Source organism: Schistocerca cancellata, chromosome 3 (genome assembly GCF_023864275.1).
Source record: "Schistocerca cancellata isolate TAMUIC-IGC-003103 chromosome 3, iqSchCanc2.1, whole genome shotgun sequence".
NCBI lineage: Eukaryota > Metazoa > Arthropoda > Insecta > Orthoptera > Acrididae > Schistocerca > Schistocerca cancellata.
The window spans coordinates 529,521,408-529,543,631 of NC_064628.1; the positions used below are offsets into that span (position 1 = coordinate 529,521,408).

The 22,224-nt window shown below is 43.3% G+C and overlaps 1 pseudogene; it reads right to left on the minus strand.

The window, feature by feature from the left end:
* Positions 1 to 21,695: 21,695 nt before the first annotated feature.
* On the minus strand, positions 21,696 to 21,813 carry LOC126177327 (5S ribosomal RNA; annotated as a pseudogene).
* Between the last annotated feature and the right edge of the window lie 411 nt (positions 21,814 to 22,224).

Here is a 22,224-nt window from a genome sequence, read left to right on the forward strand (position 1 = left end):
ATACTGCTTTGTTGACAATTAATTCACGTGTGAGTCCATTCATGACAATCCTTTCATACCTCAAGCCATACTTTTGAAACCAGGTGAAATGATGATCTTATTCTGAGGTGATATAGGTTGTGGAGGCTGCCAAGAGAGAACAGGTTGTTTAGTATGTGAAGAGCACATCTGCGAAATGCAGGAGACAGAAAATGACGAGGTCTTCCATTTGATATGTTGCAGTATAGCTACACGCCTGTGCCAGAAAAGTCGACCAGTTGCAACCGTAGGCATCTTTCAATTGATTCTGGAGTTGCTGGTTAAATTCCTCTGCCTCTGCAAGTTGTGAAAAACAAAGAACATTTGTTAGGCTGGTAACTCGAGGCAGACAGTCGGCTACCACTTTGTGAACGTCCGAAATATGATGGATGTCAGTGCTTAATTTGGCAATGAACTTGTAAGGGGTCCGTAGGCCCTTACTATTAATTTGCACTCGACACAGGTCGATAGGGCAAACAATCGATAGTGTCGTGTTGCGAGAGCGAGTGTGCAGTAGTGCCAGTGCCATGTTGCGGGTAGAGGTGTGTGGAGGTCAGTTGTTGTAATGCAAGGCTTTAACGACAAAGGGAATTGCCATCGCCGTGGTTTAACCCCTTTGTACTAGAATAATACCGGGAAAGTGAAGAAGTACAATTACAGAAGTGGTCAGTGACATTTCTAGTGCCGATATTTTGGTTTCGCGTCTACCGCGCCGGCATCTCCTTGGATTGCAGTGTTGGAGTGCAGTGTTGGATTGCAGTGATGGATTAGCGTGTGACGATAATGGAAAGTGAAGAAGCCTGTGCTGAGATTAGCCGTAATTAGATATGTATGACGAAGGCAGTGGCTGTCTCCTTTTTGTGTTTTTGAGACGAATATAGGTTCGTAAGTAGTGAAACTGTGTTGGTGTTTTTCTTGTTACCAGACATTTCATTATTACAGTATTGAGAAGGACGAACTGGAAAGTAACAACTTCCGTAGTAGTTAATTCCGATTGCCAGCCCCATTAGATACACGGTCACATTAATAATAATTATTGGGCTGCTATTCGATCAGATCAGATCGGGATAAATAAACGGAGGTGTTACACCTTGGCTTACCATGAAAGGACAAGTGCAATCTTCAGACGAATCGTAAAGAACAATAGGTAATTTTATCTTGCTTAACGCGTGAAAATATTTTTCCAATTTCGGATGAAGACAGAGTATAAACTTTAAAATCGCTACAAGAAACAGTGCATTTTGAACAATACGAAGTAATAGCATCTTATGATTGTGAATAAACTGTTTTTTCACCATATTAGATGAGAGTAGTAGTGTTGATAAACTGTGTTATAATGTGCAAATGCGAAAATCCGCGCGAAAAACTGTGAAAAGTGAACACCAAAGAAAGACACGTGTGAAGATTACAGCAACAAAACGAGCTAAGAATTCGTCATGGAAGCTTTTAAAGAAGTGTTTAGTAGTAATATTATGACCAAAATTGCTCTTTGAATAATGAAAATCGAGCAAATTCGTGTGGACCCATAAACTGTTATGCAGGCGACAATTTATGTGGCGACGCAATTGTTGAGTGACCTCACGCAGACCCGTGCAGCAGCTGCGCCAAAGAGCTTCGATCCGCGAGGTGATTTCACATGTCATCCCAACTACCTGTCCAAGGAGTAGGTCAGTCGCAGATGCACTACGCTAGACAGCGATCAGCGCGACTTCGAGACACCGAGCACCAACCCGGCATCTAGCGGCCGTAACCGGTTGCCCCTGATTAGTATTAGCACGCAATCTGACTGCATAAAATAAAAATAAAGAATGGCAAGGAATTTCCATTAACACAGTCGATTAATTAAGTCCCCAGCAACAATAAAAGCTACGAAACAACAAAGCACAAGTGTAACTGTTCTGCGTGTGGCAGTGTGACTCAACGTACATGTATCTACATCTACATTTATACTCCGCAAGCCACCCAACGGTGTGTGGCGGAGGGCACTTTACGTGCCACTGTCATTACCTCCCTTTCCTGTGCACAATACTGGCTCGGTTCTTTCTCAATACGATAAATATTTTGAACATCATTTACAATGAACTAATTGAAAAATCAGAAATACCATAATTGCACATAGAAACCAGAATTACAAGTCTAATAAATGAACACGAGCCAGATGCTTTGTTGACTGTACCTGTGAGCAAGAGGGATTGTCATTAAAGAAAACTGTAATACCTGTTTACCTCATTATATATTTACGGAAATATTCCATTACACCAGCATCATAAATCAAAAGCCCATCTCCTTTCTCAAATATATTCTGACAATTGCAACTTCTTCCATCTACGCATTACACCAACCGAACAGCGTCTACTCTCTCACCCAACAGAACAACAACTGCCCTCAACATCCTCTGAACTACTACTGCCCAGTGGAGGCGGCGGAATAATAATCTTTGGCGCTATCTCTGGCGCTGTGACTCAGCGTAGCCACGTTTCATAAGTCGAATTCTACCTTTGCAATAATCAGATGGTCAGGGGCTAATAGCCCAGGTCTGCACGAAACTAATGAGCCATCGGTAGTATTAATATAATGGACGGTATTCTGACGTACATCTCTAGGAGCGCTTGAAGGTAGCATTACAGCTGGAAACTATTCAAGTAACTCAGTATATTTACAACCTGATACCTGGAGAAGCTTGGCAATGTGTATCAGTGTGCTGCGTCAGAATCTTGTAGTTGTAAGGACTGTGATGCTGTCGATGAGTCTTACTCTCGCTACATCCGATATTAGATGAAGAAGCACCAGGAAGTCTACTCCAATTGTGGGTTCCGTGACGTCAAGTCAGTGTAGTTACAGGCAGAGGCAAGTCCGTGACGTCAAGTCAGTGTAGTTCCAGGCAGAGGCAAGTCCGTGACGTCAAGTCAGTGTAGTTCCAGGCAGAGGCAAGTCGTAGTCCCAAGTCCCATTCAGTACATGGCGTGCCATTAGTCACTGTACATGAAATGTTTGCTGCGGAGAGGCAGGACGAAGTCCGTGGCCGGCATTTTTACAGTGAGGTACGAAAATAAACACACAAGTTTGAACCAGTATCCACAAGAAATTTTCGTCCCGTCTTCCGATCGTTGATAAAGAGAGGCGATGTGCCTACGTCCTACTGCAGCTGGCGTTTGGATAAGTATAAGGTGATGCGCACGGATCTCCAAAACTTTCTGTGATACCAGCAAACAGAATGCGGCTGATCTGCACGATTCGAGTCAAGTAATCTGTGCAGGAATGACTACACGCTCGCTTGTGGCAGCGTCCCTTGTTGTTGCTAGAACTGTGACGAGCCAGCAGGTCACTAATCTGCTCAGAATATTAACTTTATCTGCGAGGCAAACGTAATCTGCGCGATGACTGCTGAAGGCTAAGCACTTTTGCATGGCGCTGCACTTTATCGAAGTCGGCGTTGTTGCATCTTGCATCAACCAGATCCGCGACAGCGCCCAATAGCATTTCCATCTGAGATGCTGTTACAGCTTTCACGTCGGCTGAAAGATGGCGAGTACGCAGTGTACATATTAAGGGATCAGGTACAATGCTCGCGTCGACTTTACTGCGTAAGTAACTGAAATGCTGTGACGACTTTCTGCCACTGACATCTTCTTGCGCTAACTTGTCGCACGCGCTCTTCTGGCGTGGAGGAGATCCGGCGAATTAATTCGGCCTTGAGTTTATCGTAGGAATCTCGTTTAGGAGGTGCAGTTTTACATCTTTGATTTCAACTGCATAATGGTGATTGAGGTGGCTGACCACCAAGACACGTCTGGTCGAATCCATAGTTATTCCGTCGTAATGAGAGCTTGCGTCTGCCTGTGCAAACCGTAACATAGGCTTATGATGCCGGAATGGAGGCAACCTCATAGCGAGTCGCCATATTGAGAGTGAGCCTTCAGCACCCGATGTGTCCTGCATTTCGTGAAAGTTCTTTATTCTCTCCTGAAAGTTAGTCCTGCTTCTACTGGTTAGGTAACGCGATCACACAGACTGAGATCATGTATGGATCACCAGTGGCACAACTAGGTGGTAGCCGTCCGAACAACTATATAGTACGAAATCCAGTGTACCAGAAATGAATAACATTTATTATTAACAAACACAGAAAATACACTTGATAATACTCGAGACTAGTTATTGCTAGAGAACAGTTACGACAAGAGTGTCTATAACTGCCAAGAAATTATCATGCTATGTAACATTCATGGAATTTTGTACATCACGCAGAGAACAAACAAACCCCAACGCCTCTGGCAGCTGAACCGCGAACTATCTGACATGTCACGCAATCGCAGCAGCCAATGGTAACTGGCGATCTTGGTCGCTGCAACGTTCGTGTGGCCTTACATCTGTTCGTCAGTTTTAAGCAGCATTCTTCCTCTTTTATTACTATATGTAGAAGAGTAATAGTATAACGACGATTACGCAAGAGTCGACCGTCTACTTTGCAATCTTTTTTTATTTATTTATTTATTTTTTTTTTTTTTTTTGATGATCACACCTGGTAAGTTACAACGACAAGCTGGACTGGGATTCGAATATGGATCGTACTTTCCAAGACCATGTGCTACGAATTGCTCACTAGTGCATATACTCTGCTGCAATATAGAACCATTTGTTAAGAAATTGGTTCGCAACAGTTTTGTAGTTAGAAGTGAATAAAAACAGATATACTTGAGAAAGTTCAAAGACTATTATTGCCGTGGCGCGCACAGCCACACAAACGCAACGGTCGGCTACCGCGGCAGAGTTAAGCGGTGCCTGCAACTTACTGCCGGCGCGTTCCGCCAGCCGGCAAAAGAGACGTTCCCGCCAAACATTCAATCAGCAGCGAACTAAGCACGCACACGAGCCTTTTTCCGGTGCGGATGGTCACACTATGATATCACCATCCACCAGTCAGCGATCGCCAACGGCCGCCAATCAGCACTCCGGACTCAGCGGAGGAAGACTGGAGCCGCAGTGTTAAATAGCCAGAAGAAAGGGAAGCAGGCGTCTCCAAACCTACGCCCTTCCTATCAACTACATCCGTCTGGTGGCCTCCTTCCTCTCCCGCCGCCCCTCCTTCGTTACCATCCATCATGCCTATTCCCACAGCTTCTACCCCTCTGCCTGTGTGCCCCAGGGCTCTGTCCTCTCCCCTCTCCTCTACCTCCTGTACACGGCAGATATGCCCCAACCCCCCCACCTCCAGTGCACCTCTTCCAATATGCTGATGACACCGCATTCCTCGCCCTCGCTCCTACCCTCCAACGGTCCCAACGCCTTCTCCAGAATCACCTTGACCTTTTTGCTGCATGGTGTAACCAATGGCTCCTGAACCTCAATCCTTCCAAGACCCAGGCAATCATCGTAGGTCGTACCACTGGCTCCTTCCGGCTCCTGGATTTCTCCCTTACTGTCTGTGCACGTCCTGTCCGTCTCACCCCCACCCTCACCTACCTCGGCCTCACCATTGACCGTCACCTCACCTGGATCCCTCATCTCCGATCCATCCAATCCAAAGCCCACAACCGCCTCCGCCTCCTCAAACTCCTCTCTGGCCGGACATGGGGGTTGCACCCCTCTACCATCCTCCACACCTACAAATCCTTAATCCGTCCCATCCCATCCTCTGCCTGGATATCTGCCCCCCCCCCAAATTCTATCAGTCCCTCCAGATCCTTGAGCGTCATGCACTCTGCCTCGCCTTCCGTATCCGCCTCCTGTCCCCCACGCGGATCCTCTATGATCTCATTCCTTTCCCCCATCTGCTCCTCTTCCTCGAACATATCCGCATCCTCTACACCTCCCACCGTCTTGAACCCCCTCACCCCCTGGTTGCTCCTCTCCTCTCCCATCCTCGCCCCCTGCCACGTCTTCACCGTTGTGTCCCCCCTACCCTCCATCTCTACACCCTCCATCTCCTTTCCCAAGGTGGCTTCCGTCAACTCCCCCTCCCGGATGATGCCCTCTCTCCCTCCATTTATCCTTCCTATCAACTCTGATCCTCCCTCCCCCTCCTTTTCTCTGTCCTTTCCCTGGGCTCCCTCTTCCCCCCCCCCTTCCGTCCTGTTTCCTCCCCACTACACCTCTCCCTACCTCCCTTCTCCCCCCCCAGTCCTTTTGTATTCCCCTCCTCTGCCTACCCCCCTCCCTGTCGCGTCTGCCCCCCACCCCTCTTATGGGTCCTCATCCTCCTTCCGCTCCTTTCCCGGTTCCCCCCCCCTTCGCTTTTACTCTCCTTTCCCCCCTTTTTGTTTTCCCTTCTCCTGTCCAGTTTCCCCCCACCTGCTCTCGACTGTGGTGTCACCTTTGCCGACTTTTTCGTGCTGTGTTCTAGTGACTATTCAGTGTTGTTTGTCTTCCACGTGTTGCGAACAGAAACCATGCTGTCGCCGGGTGTGAATTTTATATACTTTGCGAACAGAATCCAGACTGTCGCCGTGTTTTTTTTAATTGTCTATTGTTTTCCCTGTCTGCTCCGTATGTATCTTTATTCGCTTCATCATCCCTCTGTTGCTTGTTTTAATTTCCCCGTTTTCTTTTCACCTTGTTACTCACTAAGTCCCCGATTTTATCGCCTGTTTTTTATTATTATTTATTCTCCTGCTCTTTGTCAGAAAATCTGTAGGCTGCAGAGCGGCGTCCTAAGCTGCTGCCAGCCCGCCCCCTTTGGGGGGAATTGAAATTCAATAAAGAAAAAAAAAAAGGAAGCAGGCGTCTTTCGACCCGCTGCGGACTGCCGTCCGAAAGAGACTTCGACGCAGCAGGAACGTCCAGAGGCCACGTCTTCGCTATGCCGGCCATCGAACCCGGACTCTGCGCCCGTCTACTTCCTCGGCATCCGCCGGAAAGCGTCGAGAGAAAACCCGACAAAGGAACGTAAATTCAGTTCAGTTACTAATATTTCAATTCAATAAGGTGGCATATTCTTTCGCTTGTTATAAAATTTTGGTAGGAGAAGAAGCTTTTTGTTTTTGAAGAAAGTTTATCTTTTTGTAAAATCAAGTGGTGGCCTTGCTCCACCTAATAAAAATTTTTATTAGCATATCGGTGGTAATCTGTGGATATAACAATTACTACGACATTGAAACAAAAAGGTCTGCACCTTCTGTTGAAAAACGTAATTCTCACTTTATGTATCATTTCTGTAAGGTCCTGACTAACATCATATCTGGCACAGTAATAAAGAGTATGACATAAGGATCTTAGGAAAAAGAAATGGGCGTATTAGATCGCAAGAGATCTACGTATATTCGTCTAGTGGAAGTTGTTACACTCACTTATTATATTTGAAGGGAACTTCACTACAAATAACTCACTCCTGAACAAATAATTTTGTTCTATTAATCTTTTTCTGAATAACGGTAATTTTGAATACAGTCTTACAGTTGTCTCAGTCTTCAAACATTCGTAACATTAAAAAAAAAGGCTACTAAACAGGGTGTTTCACAATTTATATTAGACACTTCTAGAGGTTGTAGAAGGGACTTAGTAGATCAAGTTTCACATGGGAACCCATCTGCGGGAACGTCAGTGAACCATGCTACAGAGCGTCAAAGCTATAGACACCGGGGCCTCTAAATGTAAAGTCAGCTCTACAAGAAAGTGTACGCCGTTATCTGTATGACGTAAAAGATACTATTATAAATATATGTTCACATGAAAATACATTTTATTACTAACTGCACAAATAGTTAATCAAATCGCCGCCATTATCGATTATTGGCACCTTTTTGGCGTGCTTTTCACAAAGTTTTCTGCATATTCTCTCGGTAACGATCTCCATATCGTCCTGATTTGGTATGACAACTGCTTCAAAGTAAATATTGGCTTTCCTTTGAGCTTCGTCTTAATGTATGACCAAACGCTGGCGATTGGATTTGCATCCGGAGACATTACAGGCCAATCCATAGTGGGCGCCCCATTGTGTTGATTCCACACTGTACAGATACGGCTGTGATGTTTCGGATCATTATCCTCTTCAAGCACCCAGTTTGCCTCGGTCAAACCAAGTAACTTCTTAACCTCAGGCGACATTTTTGAGAAATATATAAATGTAAATAAGTGATGCTTCGGATATTTTGCACTCATTTTTAAAGTGCAAACGACAAAACAATACATTCAACTCCCATTGTTTATCTATGCACTGAACAAAAGCGCTCTGATTACAGATTCGAGACCACTACCATAGATGTCGCCGCGAACGTTATATTTAAAATTATGGCATACACTGTATGAACACGGAAATTCCGTGATGATGTTACAAACTTTGTAGGGTGATGGACTAGGATAAATGTATATATTTGAGGTAACGGTCCCTATACTGGAAACGAACGAGTCGAAAGTTATAAGCGAAAACCGTTCTAATATGTCTGACAGTGGAATACATGTACTGGTACTGTTGTTGTTAAGATGACAGGATAGGCAACTTTCAGGGGTGGTGACATGGACCACAACAAGAAAAAATATCTATAACCACCTCTGAAAGATGCCTACCCTACAATTTTAGCAGTAACAGTACCAGTACATGTATTCCTCCGTCAGAGGTACTAGAACGGTTTTCGCTTGTAACTGTCGACTTGTTCGTTTCCAGTACATGTACCGTTACCTAAAGTTGATACATATATCCTTCTCAATCAACCTAGAAAGTATGTAACATCATTTCGGAATCACCCTGTTATACATACATTTTCAGGTACTGGCGCCTTTAACTTTGACACTCTGTAGCATGACTTTTCCAGATATGAGTTCCTGTCTAAAACTTGACCTACTACAGTAAGTCTCCTCTACAACCTCGAGAAGTATGACACTCTGTAGCATGACTTTTCCAGTTATGAGTTCCTGTGTAAAACTTGACCTACTACAGTAAATCTCCTCTACAACGTCGAGAAGTATGTAACATGAATTGTGAAACACCCTGTATGTTCTAGATGTAAGTAGTATATATTCTGGCCAGAAAATCGGTGGCATCAGTAGTATCATATTACAGCTGATGCAATTGTGCCTGTCATACGCGAGGTCACGCCTTGGGAGGGGTAGGGGAAGGGAAAAAGTGGGCAGGGAGGGGAAGGGGAGGCCAGCTAATTGCGTTACAATGCTCTCTAGTAGGAGCCAGTCACAATCCAGCCTGTGCTGTTGCTCTCGCTCAGTCTGAATCAAGCTCCCTCCTCCATTTATATTATAAAGAAGCACTTTCCCTCTGTGTTTACTGCAAAGCGCCATTAGGACTCTCCTTTTGATGCCAGGTCACATGTGCTCAGTTGATAAGGCAATTGTGTCGAGCAAAGAAGATTTTAACAATTACATGTCTTGTAAATACCCATCCTAGCAATGTATTCACAGCCTTCTACATCAAGAATGAAAAGACATTGTAATGGAAGGGTGTATAACAGTAACAGTTCGGATTTCCCAGTAATCGAGAGATGTATGTGTGAGAAATATAACGGCATTGCAGTCAAATGAAGTGAAGATGCATGGGGTCTCCAAGACAGTGAGGTTCTTTTGCTGGAACTGCCTCTTATTTTTGAAATGACTGAATTGCACAATTCAGAGGAAGACTCCTAACCACATCTGGAAAGTAAGTAGCTCTGTATCCATTATTATTAATGTTATTAATAACATACTCGTTTATAGTTATGTTATTATTTTTCCCCAGTAGTGCAATGCAGCCCAGCAGCACTGCAGGACGATGACCCACAGAAACACACATTTGTTCCCCTCATCACCACTCCACAGTGAAAAAAAAATGTATCATTGGATTTGTGTTAAAGATAATGAATTATTGAATCCAGTGTACAGTTTTTATGGAAGTATCAAAAAATATAATAAATAATAATATTTTCATACTAGACTGTCTTATTTTCTTCAACCCCATCCCATCAGTTTTAAAGACATTAGTCACAGTAACTCCATAAGTGAGGTATCGACTTATCGGTGATCGACATGTTAATCTTTATTAAGGAGATGTTGCAGTAAGGGCGGCCCATCCAGCAGCAGGCGTGAGGGTACAGTACCAGCTCTGGTCCTCTCTGCTGCCACTGTCAATCATCAACCCAGGATTAGCAGACATCGTGGCAGACTCGCTCGCCGCCAATGCTGACCACATCTGTGAGGCGTCGTCGAGATCGTGCGGGGCCTAGGCCCTGTGCATCTGCCGTCTCAACCGGGTGAGCCGACGACACTGGGAGACTGCAGCCCGTTCCACCCGTCCACGGCAGACGAGCCACCGGCAGGAGCAGGGAAGAAGACAGGGTGGGACAGAGTACACTCCGCACTACGAGAACGCTTCTCGTGCCGACAGCGCCGGGACTCCAACCCGGAGCCATCCACGCGCAGCAGCTTGCTGTCCGCAGCAGAACCGCCGCCCAGCCGGGCGCCGCCAGCCACGCGCGACCGAAGTAAGGACATTCCACCACTACGTCACAGCACGCGGCGCTGCGCTAGCAAGACTGCGCGGCCCGGATCTGGTGTCATCGCTACGAGTCAGTGAGGACTCGGGGAAGGTCGTTGATATCATCAAGCCACATTGTACTCGGCAGGAATAAAGATGTTATGAATTAATAATGTTTCTTTGGCGTTTCTGACGCTTCTACAGCCATTTTCTAGCATCCTGACAACTGGAGAGGTCACCTCTCGGCCATCCAGTCCACTGTAGGCGGCCGGGACCACCGGGGCGCCTACAGATTTGGTGCCAGAAGTGGTCGCGCCCACTGCCTTCAGAACTAATACTAACAAATAATCTACATACAATGTGCCCATTTCATTATTGGTTTTCATAGAATATTTACATTTAATGCTATACGTATTTTTAAAAACCAAAAGGCCTGTATACAGTTGTTTCCCATACAATCAATGGATTTAAAATAATATTTACACTTTCAAGCATTTTTTGTATGATTGGTTTTTAAACAATACAGACAACAATGAGAAATAGGTGGACTAGCTGCAGGAGCTGAAGAAAACACCACAAGCAGCTGCACATGTATGTATGCACACATAGTGTGCATAGTACACATAATATTTACAATTTGCACATATACATAGTGTGGAGTAATTCACACACAGACACACACCTATGACAAATGCTTCATTTGTCTATTCCAACAAACACACACATCTACTATTTATACATCCATACACACAAGCACTCAAGCAAACAGTCAGAAAACAGGAAGGTACCGATCCTGCCCACAAAGACAAAGCATTTGTTGTCATGAAGTGACAGGCTAAGATTCAGCTGCAGTGCATTATGTACCTCATACCTCACAATTGAAAGACTGCTTGACACAATATATGCAGAGAAGCGTCTGCACCACTGCACAGGCATTACTTTTAGTCTTCAAATGTGAAAGTCTGTCAGGTCACACGATGCACAACCTTAGCCGACCTTCAGGTGGCACCTGCATCTATACAGTATGTATACATTTTAGATCAGAGCCCCACAAACTTCAAGTCATACGGGCCATTGGCCTCGTCTTTCCTCAGGCCGATGACCTTCTTGTTCAGGGGAGTTATGATGTAAGGATTATAATCCACATATCCAGATGTGTTGAATGTCCCAGTATTGTAGTACTTCACATGGATAGCAGCCTTTAACTCTGTAGATGAAACTGCATGTATCCAAATATAGTAACTTCGGATAAGTGCAGTTTGGTTTTGCAAACTCATAGTGGAATCGGTATATGTAGAGTTCTGAGTGGTCAAGAACACACATACCAATATAGAGAGGCGTCGTGAACTTCACTGAAACCTTAGTCACCTCCACAGTGACTAGTCCTTCATGGAAGGCTGTGGCTCACCCCCCACCCCCCGCCCCCATACAAACTAAATGAATTTCTCAGTGCCCTCTGATATTCTCCATTGTTTTGCCAGAAAAATAATTATTCATTAATTTATAAAAATCATTCTGAATATCATATGTTGCAAGACTTCTCTTTTTAGTATTAATATCAGTGTACTCCTTCAAACATGAACCCTGATTGAAGGAGACGTTGTGGGTGAGTCTAATAAGTTTCAGCCAAAAAGTGAGAGATTGCTTGAGGTTTCTCTAGTGCATAATATACCTCTGCTTGGCACACAACGTTGTCATCAGCTTGGGGAAGGAACCATTTCATTTCATGGGTATAGGAGCTCTGGACACTGCGACAAGTGATGAAAATTGGCGATATGTGCCAGGTCTGCCTCTTAGATACATCGCTCACCAGAATTAGTGATTATACATTGGATCTCCTTCTCCAGTCAGGCAGTTTTCTCTTCTAACAACCATCAGAATCTTCCAAGTGGCAGAGATTACTACATGGCATGACCATAGACGTTGTTTTCATCCAATTAATGGATGCAACTCAATTTGTCAAATGGCCTGTACTCCTTGCAAACTCATAGTTTATTCGTATTGGCTTTGATGTACCTGTGCACACACCGGTGAAGTTCTCCTTGAATACCACATTCGAAAAAGTGCACCATATCAACGTTAGTCAGCTGTTTGATGTTGATAAATGTTCTTTTTAACATTGTGTCCCTCAAAAGCCCTGATATGGTATATCAGAAGGCAGGATACAGGGTGTAAGTGTCCATGAATATGTACTGGATTTTCTGTTAACTATATGTGAGAAGGTGTATGTCAGTGTTCATGTAAAATTTACCACATTAGTTTAAATCAGAGATGTTGAACTCCTGCCACACATGCACTGCATGCCCATCTTCCACTACATTGGCAGTGCCTGTGAGTTTGCTGTTGAATGTGGTTATGTCTGGCAAAGTGATTTTGTTGAGTCTCTCAATGTATTCATCAGACAATACCCCCTTCTTTGTCATAAGCGAAACTTTACATCATGGAGATATGTAGCTCTGGTGATATGCACATCCTCCTGATGTATAATGAATTGAGGAAGTGGAGTGTTAGTTTTGACGTGATTTGCTTCGAAAATGAGATGCAGTCTCCTACGGTGTCAGGTATGACACTGATTTTATCATTTTCCGAGCTGAAATAACCCAAGTGCCCAACAAGAAATTGAGCATCAGACCTGCTCAAATTACATAAAAAGATACTTATTGTGGTGTCACCGCCAGACACCAAACTTGCTAGGTGGTAGCCTTTAAATCGGCCGCGGTCCGTTAGTATACGTCGGATCCGCGTGTCGCTACTATCAGTGATTGCAGACCGAACGCCGCCACACGGCAAGTCTAGTCTAAAGAGACTCCCTAGCACTCGCCCCAGTTGTACATCCGACTTTGCTACCGATGTTTCACTGTCGACATACGCTCTCATTTGCAGAGAAGACAGTTTAGCATAGCCTTCAGCTACGTCATTTGCTACGACCTAGCAAGGCGCCATATTCAGATACTATAATTACTATCTTGAACAGGGATTTCGCTATTACTAGCTGAAACTTGTTACAGAACTCAATTAGTCTTTCTCCTCTTTCATTCCTTGTCCCAAGCCCATATTCTCCTGTAACCTTTTCTTCTACTCCTTCCCCTACAACTGCATTCCAGTCGCCCATGACTATTAGATTTTCGTCCCCCTTTACATACTGCATTACCCTTTCAATATCCTCATACACTTTCTCTAGCTGTTCATCTTCAGCTTGCGACGTCGGCATGTATACCTGAACTATCGACGTCGCAAGCTGAAGATGAACAGTAGAGAAAGTGTATGAGGATATTGAAAGGGTAATGCAGTATGTAAAGGGGAACGAAAATCTAATAGTCATGGGCGACTGGAATGCAGTTGTAGGGGAAGGAGTAGAAGAAAAGGTTACAGGAGAATATGGGCTTGGGACAAGGAATGAAATAGGAGAAAGACTAACTGAGTTCTGTAACAAGTTTCAGCTAGTAATAGCGAATACCCTGTTCAAGAATCACAAGAGGAGGAGGTATACTTGGAAAAGGGCGGGAGATACGGGAAGATTTCAATTAGATTACATCATGGTCAGACAGATTCCGAAATCAGATACTGGATCGTAAGGCGTACCCAGGAGCAGATATAGACTCAGATCACAATATAGTAGTGATGAAGAGTAGGCTGAAGTTCAAGACATTAGTCAGGAAGAATCAATACGCAAAGAAGTGGGATACGGAAGTACTAAGGAATGACAAGATACGTTTGAAGTTCTCTAACGCTATAGATACAGCAATAAGGAATAGCGCAGTAGGCAGTACAGTTGAAGAGGAATGTACATCTCTAAAAAGGGCCATTACAGAAGTTGGGAAGGAAAACATAGGTACAAAGAAGGTAGCTGCGAAGAAACCATGGGTAACAGAAGAAATACTTCAGTTGATTGATGAAAGGAGGAAGTACAAACAAGTTTCGGGAAAATCAGGAATACAGAAATACAGGTCGCTGAGGAATGAAATAAATAGGAAGTGCAGGGAAGCTAAGACGAAATGGCTGCAGGAAAAATGTGAAGACATCGAAAAAGATATGATTGTCGGAAGGACAGACTCAGCATACAGGAAAGTCAAAACAACCTTTGGTGACATTAAAAGCAACGGTGGTAACATTAAGAGTGCAACGGGAATTCCACTGTTAAATGCAGAGGAGAGAGCAGATAGGTGGAAAGAATACATTGAAAGCCTCTATGAGGGTGAAGATTTGTGTGATGTGATAGAAGAAGAAACAGGAGTCGATTTAGAAGAGATAGGGGATCCAATCGGAATTTAAAAGAGCTTTGGAAGACTTACGGGCAAATAAGGCAGAAGGGATAGATAACATTCCATCAGAATTTCAAAAATCACTGGGGGAAGTGGCAACAAAACGACTATTCACGTTGGTGTGTAGAATATATGAGTCTGGCGAAATCTGACTTTCGGAAAAGCATCATCCACACAATTCCGAAGACGGCAAGAGCTGACAAGTGCGAGAATTATCGCACAATCAGCTTAACAGCTCATGCATCGAAGCTGCTTACAAGAATAATATACAGAAGAATGAAAACGAAAATTGAGAATGCGCTAGGTGACGATCAGTTTGGCTTTAGAAAAAGTAAAGGGACGAGAGAGGCAATTCTGACGTTACGGCTAATAATGGAAGCAAGGCTAAAGAAAAATCAAGACACTTTCATAGGATTTGTCGACCTGGAAAAAGCGTTCGACAATATAAAATGGTGCAAGCTGTTCGAGATTCTGAAAAATGTAGGGGTAAGCTAGGTAAGCTATAGGGAGAGACGGGTCATATACAATATGCACAACAACCAAGAGGGAATAATAAGAGTGGACGATCAAGAACGAAGTGCTCGTATTAAGAAGGGTGTAAGACAAGGCTGTAGCCTTTCGCCCCTACTCTTCAATCTGTACATCGAGGAAGCAATGATGGAAATAAAAGAAAGGTTCAGGAGTGGAATTGAAATACAAGGTGAAAGGATATCAATGATACGATTCGCTGATGACATTGCTATCCTGAGTGAAAGTGAAGAAGAATTAAATGATCTGCTGAACGGAATGAACAGTCTAATGAGTACACAGTATGGTTTGAGAGTAAATTGGAGAAGGTAATGAGAAGTAGTAGAAATGAGAACAGCGAGAAACTTAACATCAGGATTGATGGTCACGAAGTCAATGAAGTTAAGGAATTCTGCTACCTAGGCAGTAAAATAACCAATGACGGACGGAGCAAGGAGGACATCAAAAGCAGACTCGCTATGGCAAAAAAGGCATTTCTGGCCAAGAGAAGTCTACTAATATCAAATACCGGCCTTAATTTGAGGAAGAAATTTCTGAGGATGTACGTCTAGAGTACAGCAGTGAAACATGGACTGCGGGAAAACCGGAACAGAAGAGAATCGAAGCATTTGAGATGTGGTGCTATAGACGAATGTTGAAAATTAGGTGGACTGATATGATAACGAATGAGGAGGTTCTACGCAGAATCGGAGAGGAAAGGAATATATGGAAAACACTGATAAGGAGAGGGGACAGGATGATAGGACATCTGCTAAGACATGAGGGAATGACTTCCATGGTACTAGATGGAGCTGTAGAGGGCAAAAACTGTAGAGGAAGACAGAAATTGGAATACGTCAAGCAAATAATTGAGGACGTAGGTTGCAAGTGCTACTCTGAGATGAAGAGGTTAGCACAGGAAAGGAATTCGTGGCGGGCCGCATCAAACCAGTCAGTAGACTGATGATCAAAAAAAAAAATCGAACTAATTACGTCCGCTTTCTGAATTCTCATTCCTTGTCATGTTCCAGACCTCACGTCAGTATAGTTCTTCCCTTCTCACGCCAGCCTGCGTGAGCTAAAACGCCTGTATTTCGGCCTCCACTCGTAACACTGTGCTGGCTCCTCTGCTAACACAAAACTTATCTTTCGTGGCAGTTGGTATTTCCTGTGAGTTGTCCTGTAGAAGTTCCCTGTTAGAAGACAATGATGTCTATGTGGAATTTCCGCTCCTTTGTTCAGCAGCAGTCCACCAATATGATACAGGTAGTCAACTGCCTGCTTGTAGAATGCAGCATTCTCCTGTGAGTTGGTGATGAGAATGTTGTTCCAGTAAATCTCATCCACACTCACAGCACGTTTTTCGAGCTCAGTGAGAAATCATCTCGCAGGATTATCTCTAACATATAAATCGAAATAACTGAACAACCAGACACGCCTTTGCATATGGTATATGTCTGTGAGGCTGTGGTATCACTTTCACAATGTACTACAGGAACTAGTAAACTCTCAAAGTCAGCATATAAGAAGAAGGGGCGGCATTCCTGGTGGTGGGCGTTCTTTGTGAAATTTTTATCCTTATAACATATTTCCTCACGTACCAGTTTCTGGCTTGAGCAGTCAGTCTAATGCTTTCCTAGATACTTATTCTTACTGAAAGAGTTGACACATTTGTGGCAAACATGCCTCACACCACAATGTTTCGAGAACTGGGCAAAAATTAGATGGGACATGTTTTTCATCCATATGTAGTGATGCCTCTCTCCCTTGAAAAATAGCAACAAATCTTAAGTCTTTGGGATGCTGACTAGTTGACATGGAGAATTAGTGGCCTGCCCTGCTTTATGCTTTACTTCTTTCTACTCAGCGTGATCTTCTTCCTTATCTTCTGGCTTGCTTTTATCTACAAGCAGGCCATAAACGTGTATTAAGTAATCTGGATTCTGTCTCTATAATTTTGGTAGTTCCTGAATCTTGACAGGGAATGGGACGCCTTCAGAGTTGTAATGCTCACAGACATATGTTTTTTACGTATCCATAAAATGTACGTGTTGTAGGTTATTTCTTTCACAATCCATAACTGACAATGCGAAACTAAATTCATGCTCTAATGCAGTATTTTGACAAGCAATGTATGCTCTTTTCAGCAGCAATATATTTCGAAAGAGGGATAAAACTAGACTCCCACTTAATGGGGGTCTAGTTTTATCCCATTAAGTGGATCAAAACATGCAAGTACATGTTACACTACCTCTCTCTGTATCAAAATATGTGTGGATGTATGTGTCAGGTTATTTGTTAGTTTTCTATTTTTCAACAGAACTGTATGTATCTACAACGAAGTACATGTGATGCATATGACCAAGTGGTTTGGACTGCAAGTGGTGCAATTTAATGAGGTTGGACTGCAAAGTACAAAGTCACACAGACCACTCCATTTATTGCTGAGAAAATTATAAAGATAGAAGTAGCTGGACATTTCAACTCTTGAATCAATAGTTCACCAACTTGTACTGCCATTTAAAAGATTTGACCTTTAAGGTAACTCTTGAAAATGAACTTATCTTTTAAGTGATAGGAGTCATTGCTGTGAATCACAAATAATTACACTGAATGTCCAAAGATAAAATTCTGAACTGATACAAAGATTCAATAATCGATCTTTAATTCTGAGCAACAGAACTATTCCACTGCATAATGTGTTGATAGGCCCTATAGCATTAACTCTTGGTCACTCACACAATACACACAGTTTTCACGTATCTGCTGAAGTTAAGTCATCTTTTACATTGATCTCAGGAAGCTGCTGCATCCCCTGAAATTCTGCAGTATGACAAACACAGAAACAGATTATACACCATGTAGATAGATCATGGGCTCACCTACATGCAATGGTGAAATGTCACATATAGATTTGTAGTTTGTGGAGCGATGTGAATGTGATTTGCAAGTTAAATTGTCCAATGATGACAAGAGGAATATTACGACCATATAGAAATTCTTCCACGCAACCGAATATATCCAGCCCCAGTCTACAGTGTGGTAGTCACTCGATGATAACGATTTTTGGTTAGCCAAAAATTAATTCTGAAGAATCACGTTAATTTCATACATGTAATGATTAATCTTCTCACAGCACTCTCCAAACATTTAGCATCATACTTTCATTTCCATTTAATTTCAGACATGAAATTCATCTTTTGTACTTATGATGGACATGACAATTAACATGAAATACTCCAGTGTAGAACATGTACAATTGATTATACGACTGTGAGGTGTCTGTTCTTTCGGACACATCTGAAACAGCAAACACGACGCAAAATCCACAGCTATGATACATTGAATGTAAATTGAAGGTGGAGAGGGGTAGAGAGGAAAGGAAAGAGAGGGGATCAGTGCTGTCTGCTGCAACTGCACTTTACGCGGGATCAGCAGTGATCCCTGCCCCCCTTTCCTTTCCTTTTTTCCCCCTCCACCTTCAATTCACATATAATGTACATTTAAAGCCAGAGTCACACCTTCTAATACCTATTATACTTGTGAGTTACACAAAGGCCAAGAATAATAATGAAGTCAATGGCAGTATTGAACCTAGTGGCATCTGCATAGGTAAGTCATCTCTGGCACTTGTTGTTACACCTTTCGCTCTGAGAAGTTCAGGCATGCGTTAGACGAAAGCATAAAATGCTGTGCCGACAGATTACATCTCAGTACTGCGTTATTTGCACTTTTTATGATTTTACACATGAAATAAAAGGAGATTGCAGAACACGGAGTTAGAGTACTCAGCTAAGCACCTTACCAGACCCTCTTTCCTACATATTGGTGGAATTGCCCAGCATGAAACTCTTGATAAAAGTTCCGATTCGCTCTGCAATTGACTCGCCACATGATGTAACACAGCTCACAGTGTAGAACTGTCTCACATATAATGGTGGGATATGTTGGGTCATTGGTGATTAGGGGGAGCCCCCTTTCCAAAACTGCTGGACAAGCGTTGAGGGAAGTGGCAGGACTTGGTAGCTTGCATTAGAGTTGTAGTGCTATAGGGCTGCAGCTAATTGCCTGACATTGTCGATGTTTTTATGGTGGACCAAGCTGGGTTCAATGACTCATCATTGTAGGCAGGCTCATCCACAGTGTCAAGGAATCTTCTTGAGCTGTTGGTGAATGCACCATTGATGGGTCCTCTTGCAGTAAGTGCATCATCGATGCATCTGGCTGCATTGTTGAAGGACCTTATGAGGTGTTGATGAGGGCATCTAAGTCGGATCTGGTTGTGGAGTTGCTAGCCCACGTTCACAAGGTTCCAACACACCTGCAAAGGAAGAAGCGAGATTGATGAGTATAACACACACACACACACACACACACACACACACACACACAATATGCATATACATTCATCATTAATAATAATCATAATATCTGGTACATATATTAAGGCTCATTAAAGTTAGCAAGTCCAACACGTGGTTTCACACACTCATAATCATCATATCTTTATCTTCTGGCATATTGCACCTATATCTAATATTTTTTCTTCTAATTCAACATTCTCCTCTGTGGTGATACTTTTGTTAAGCACATGTAAAACAAAATAGATGTATCGTAATTATTGCATGCAAGAGTAAACAATTCTGTCTGTAAAAAAAGATGTAATACTATGCTTGATGGTTGTGAAAGCCCACCTATAGTATTCAGATTATCACAATACCACAAATCGTCCATTAGGAAACCCATGTTTTGATCGTTAAAAAGCTGTGAGGGTATGCTAATATCCTACTGACTCTTAGTATTCATACCACCTAGAAAGAAAGAAAGAAAGAAAGGAATAGAATCTTATAAGTTTTATTTGCAAACATAAATCATTATGCATAAGAAACATATAAATATATATACTGACGTTCTTATTCCTGTAGAACACTGATAAGGCAGTCATTGGCGTCATCATCGAAGAGTGGTATGCTCGTGGGGTCCTACCTGTCACCTGACAAATGAAAACACTTACCACCTCCATTACCATTTGTGGAGTCAGACTGACGCTTCATACCGTCACAGTAGCCATCAGTGTTGATGGTCAGACTGAAGTGCAACAGGAGCTGCCCAGCACAGCTTTTTTATAGCCAACATCAACATGCATGCACTGAATGTCACCTGCTATGCACATGATCGCTGACCCTAATGCGCACATGTGTAACGATTTTGCAGACCATGAGTTCCTACATGTTAGCCACTCAGTGATGGCGCCTCTTGGTGCCTTGAAATCCAAAGATGTGTGCATGGCCTGAGGCATGATAAAAGACATGAGCACCATAGTAACTTTAGACATCCGCTGCCCGTGACCAGGCAGCATGTGGTTTGAATACTTATCACGTAAGAACTGAATTATTAAAATCACACCATATTTTTAGCCCAGAGCATTCAGATATGGACACGAAGAAGAAGAAAGTTTATTTTCCGAAAGAGGATTGTTTATCAATTCATATACTAAATAACTGGCGTTATTCTGTATGGATACAGAGAAACTCATACAGGCCCCTGGCACACATTTTTAATCTGCCAGGAAGTTTCATATCAGCGCACACTCCGCTGCAGAGTGAAAATCTCATTCTGGAAACATCCCCCAGGCTGTGGCTAAGCCATGTCTCCGCAATGTCCTTTCTTTCAGGTGTGCTAGTTCTGCAAGGTTCGCAGGAAAGCTTCTGTAAAGTGTGGGAGGTAGGAGACGAAGTACTTGGAGAAGTAAAGCTGCGAGAACTGGGCCTGAGTCGTGTTTGGGTAGCTCAGATGGTAGAGCACTTACCCACGAAAGGAAAAGTTCCCGAGTTCACGTCTCGGCCCGGCACACAGTTTTAATCTGCCAGGAAGTTTGACAACTGCCATATTTTAACTTCAGCAAGTTAAAACACACTTCATCACTCTAGGCAGTGGGTGGGGTTGGAGAGGGGGGGTGTTGTACCCTTTGTACGACCTTATCTCTGTGCCCATGTACGCCCAAAATAAAAATATTTACGTATCTGATCCTGGTTTCCCACTACAGTGTCATCAGATATGAATAAACTGTTTGGCTTTACTTACTTAGGTAGTGCAATATCACTGCTTTTACGGAATGTCTTGTAGGTTACTCCATCAATGCCATGCAAACTCTCCTGTGATAGCTGATATTCAAGCTGAAATAGTGTTTTCGAAAATATGTATACCTGTTCCAAATGAATCCCCTCGGAATGTGTTAACAACATCAGCAATTCCAGTCAGATGGTGTAACAATCAGAGCGTGTATATTATCAGGATGTGCTTGCACTCCGTCTTCAGGCCACAAGTGGCCCGTGGCCCATAGGGACCATCCGACCGCCGTGTCATCCTGAGGTGAGGATGCGGTTAGGAGGGACGTGTGGTCAGCACACCGCTCTCCCAGTCGTTATGATGGTTTTCTTTGACCGGAGCCGCTACTATTCGGTCGAGTAGCACCTCAATTGGCATCAAGAGGCTGAGTGCACCCCGAAAAATGGCAACAGCGCATGGCGTCCTGGATGGTCACCCATCCAAGTGCCGGCCACGCCCGACAGTGCTTATCTTCGGTGATCTCACGGGAACCGGTGTATCCACTGCGGCAAGGCCGTTACCAATATTATCAGGATGTAGAGAAACATTATTCATCTTCTCCCATATTCCGCCATCATTGCAGGACCAGTCAGATACAAGAAAACCCTTGTGATGCCTGTGTTCTGTCCACTCAGTCAGATTGATGAATACGTATTCTCAATAGCATGCAGAGGGATTTATAGAAAAAAATATCACACATTTTCTGATTATTTACTTATAAACTCTTAGATATAGCAGAGTATGAATGTACTTACGTAAGGTTGTAGCTCTACACCTACATCTGGTTCATACATTGCTTGTACTTGCAGCGAAGCACGATATGTTTTGTAGAGTTGAACAATGATTTCTTCCGATGGGTGAGGAATTTTGTATATCATCTTGTGCAGAATCGATAGAGATATGGTTCACAGCTTTGTTGACAGTCTAGAGCAT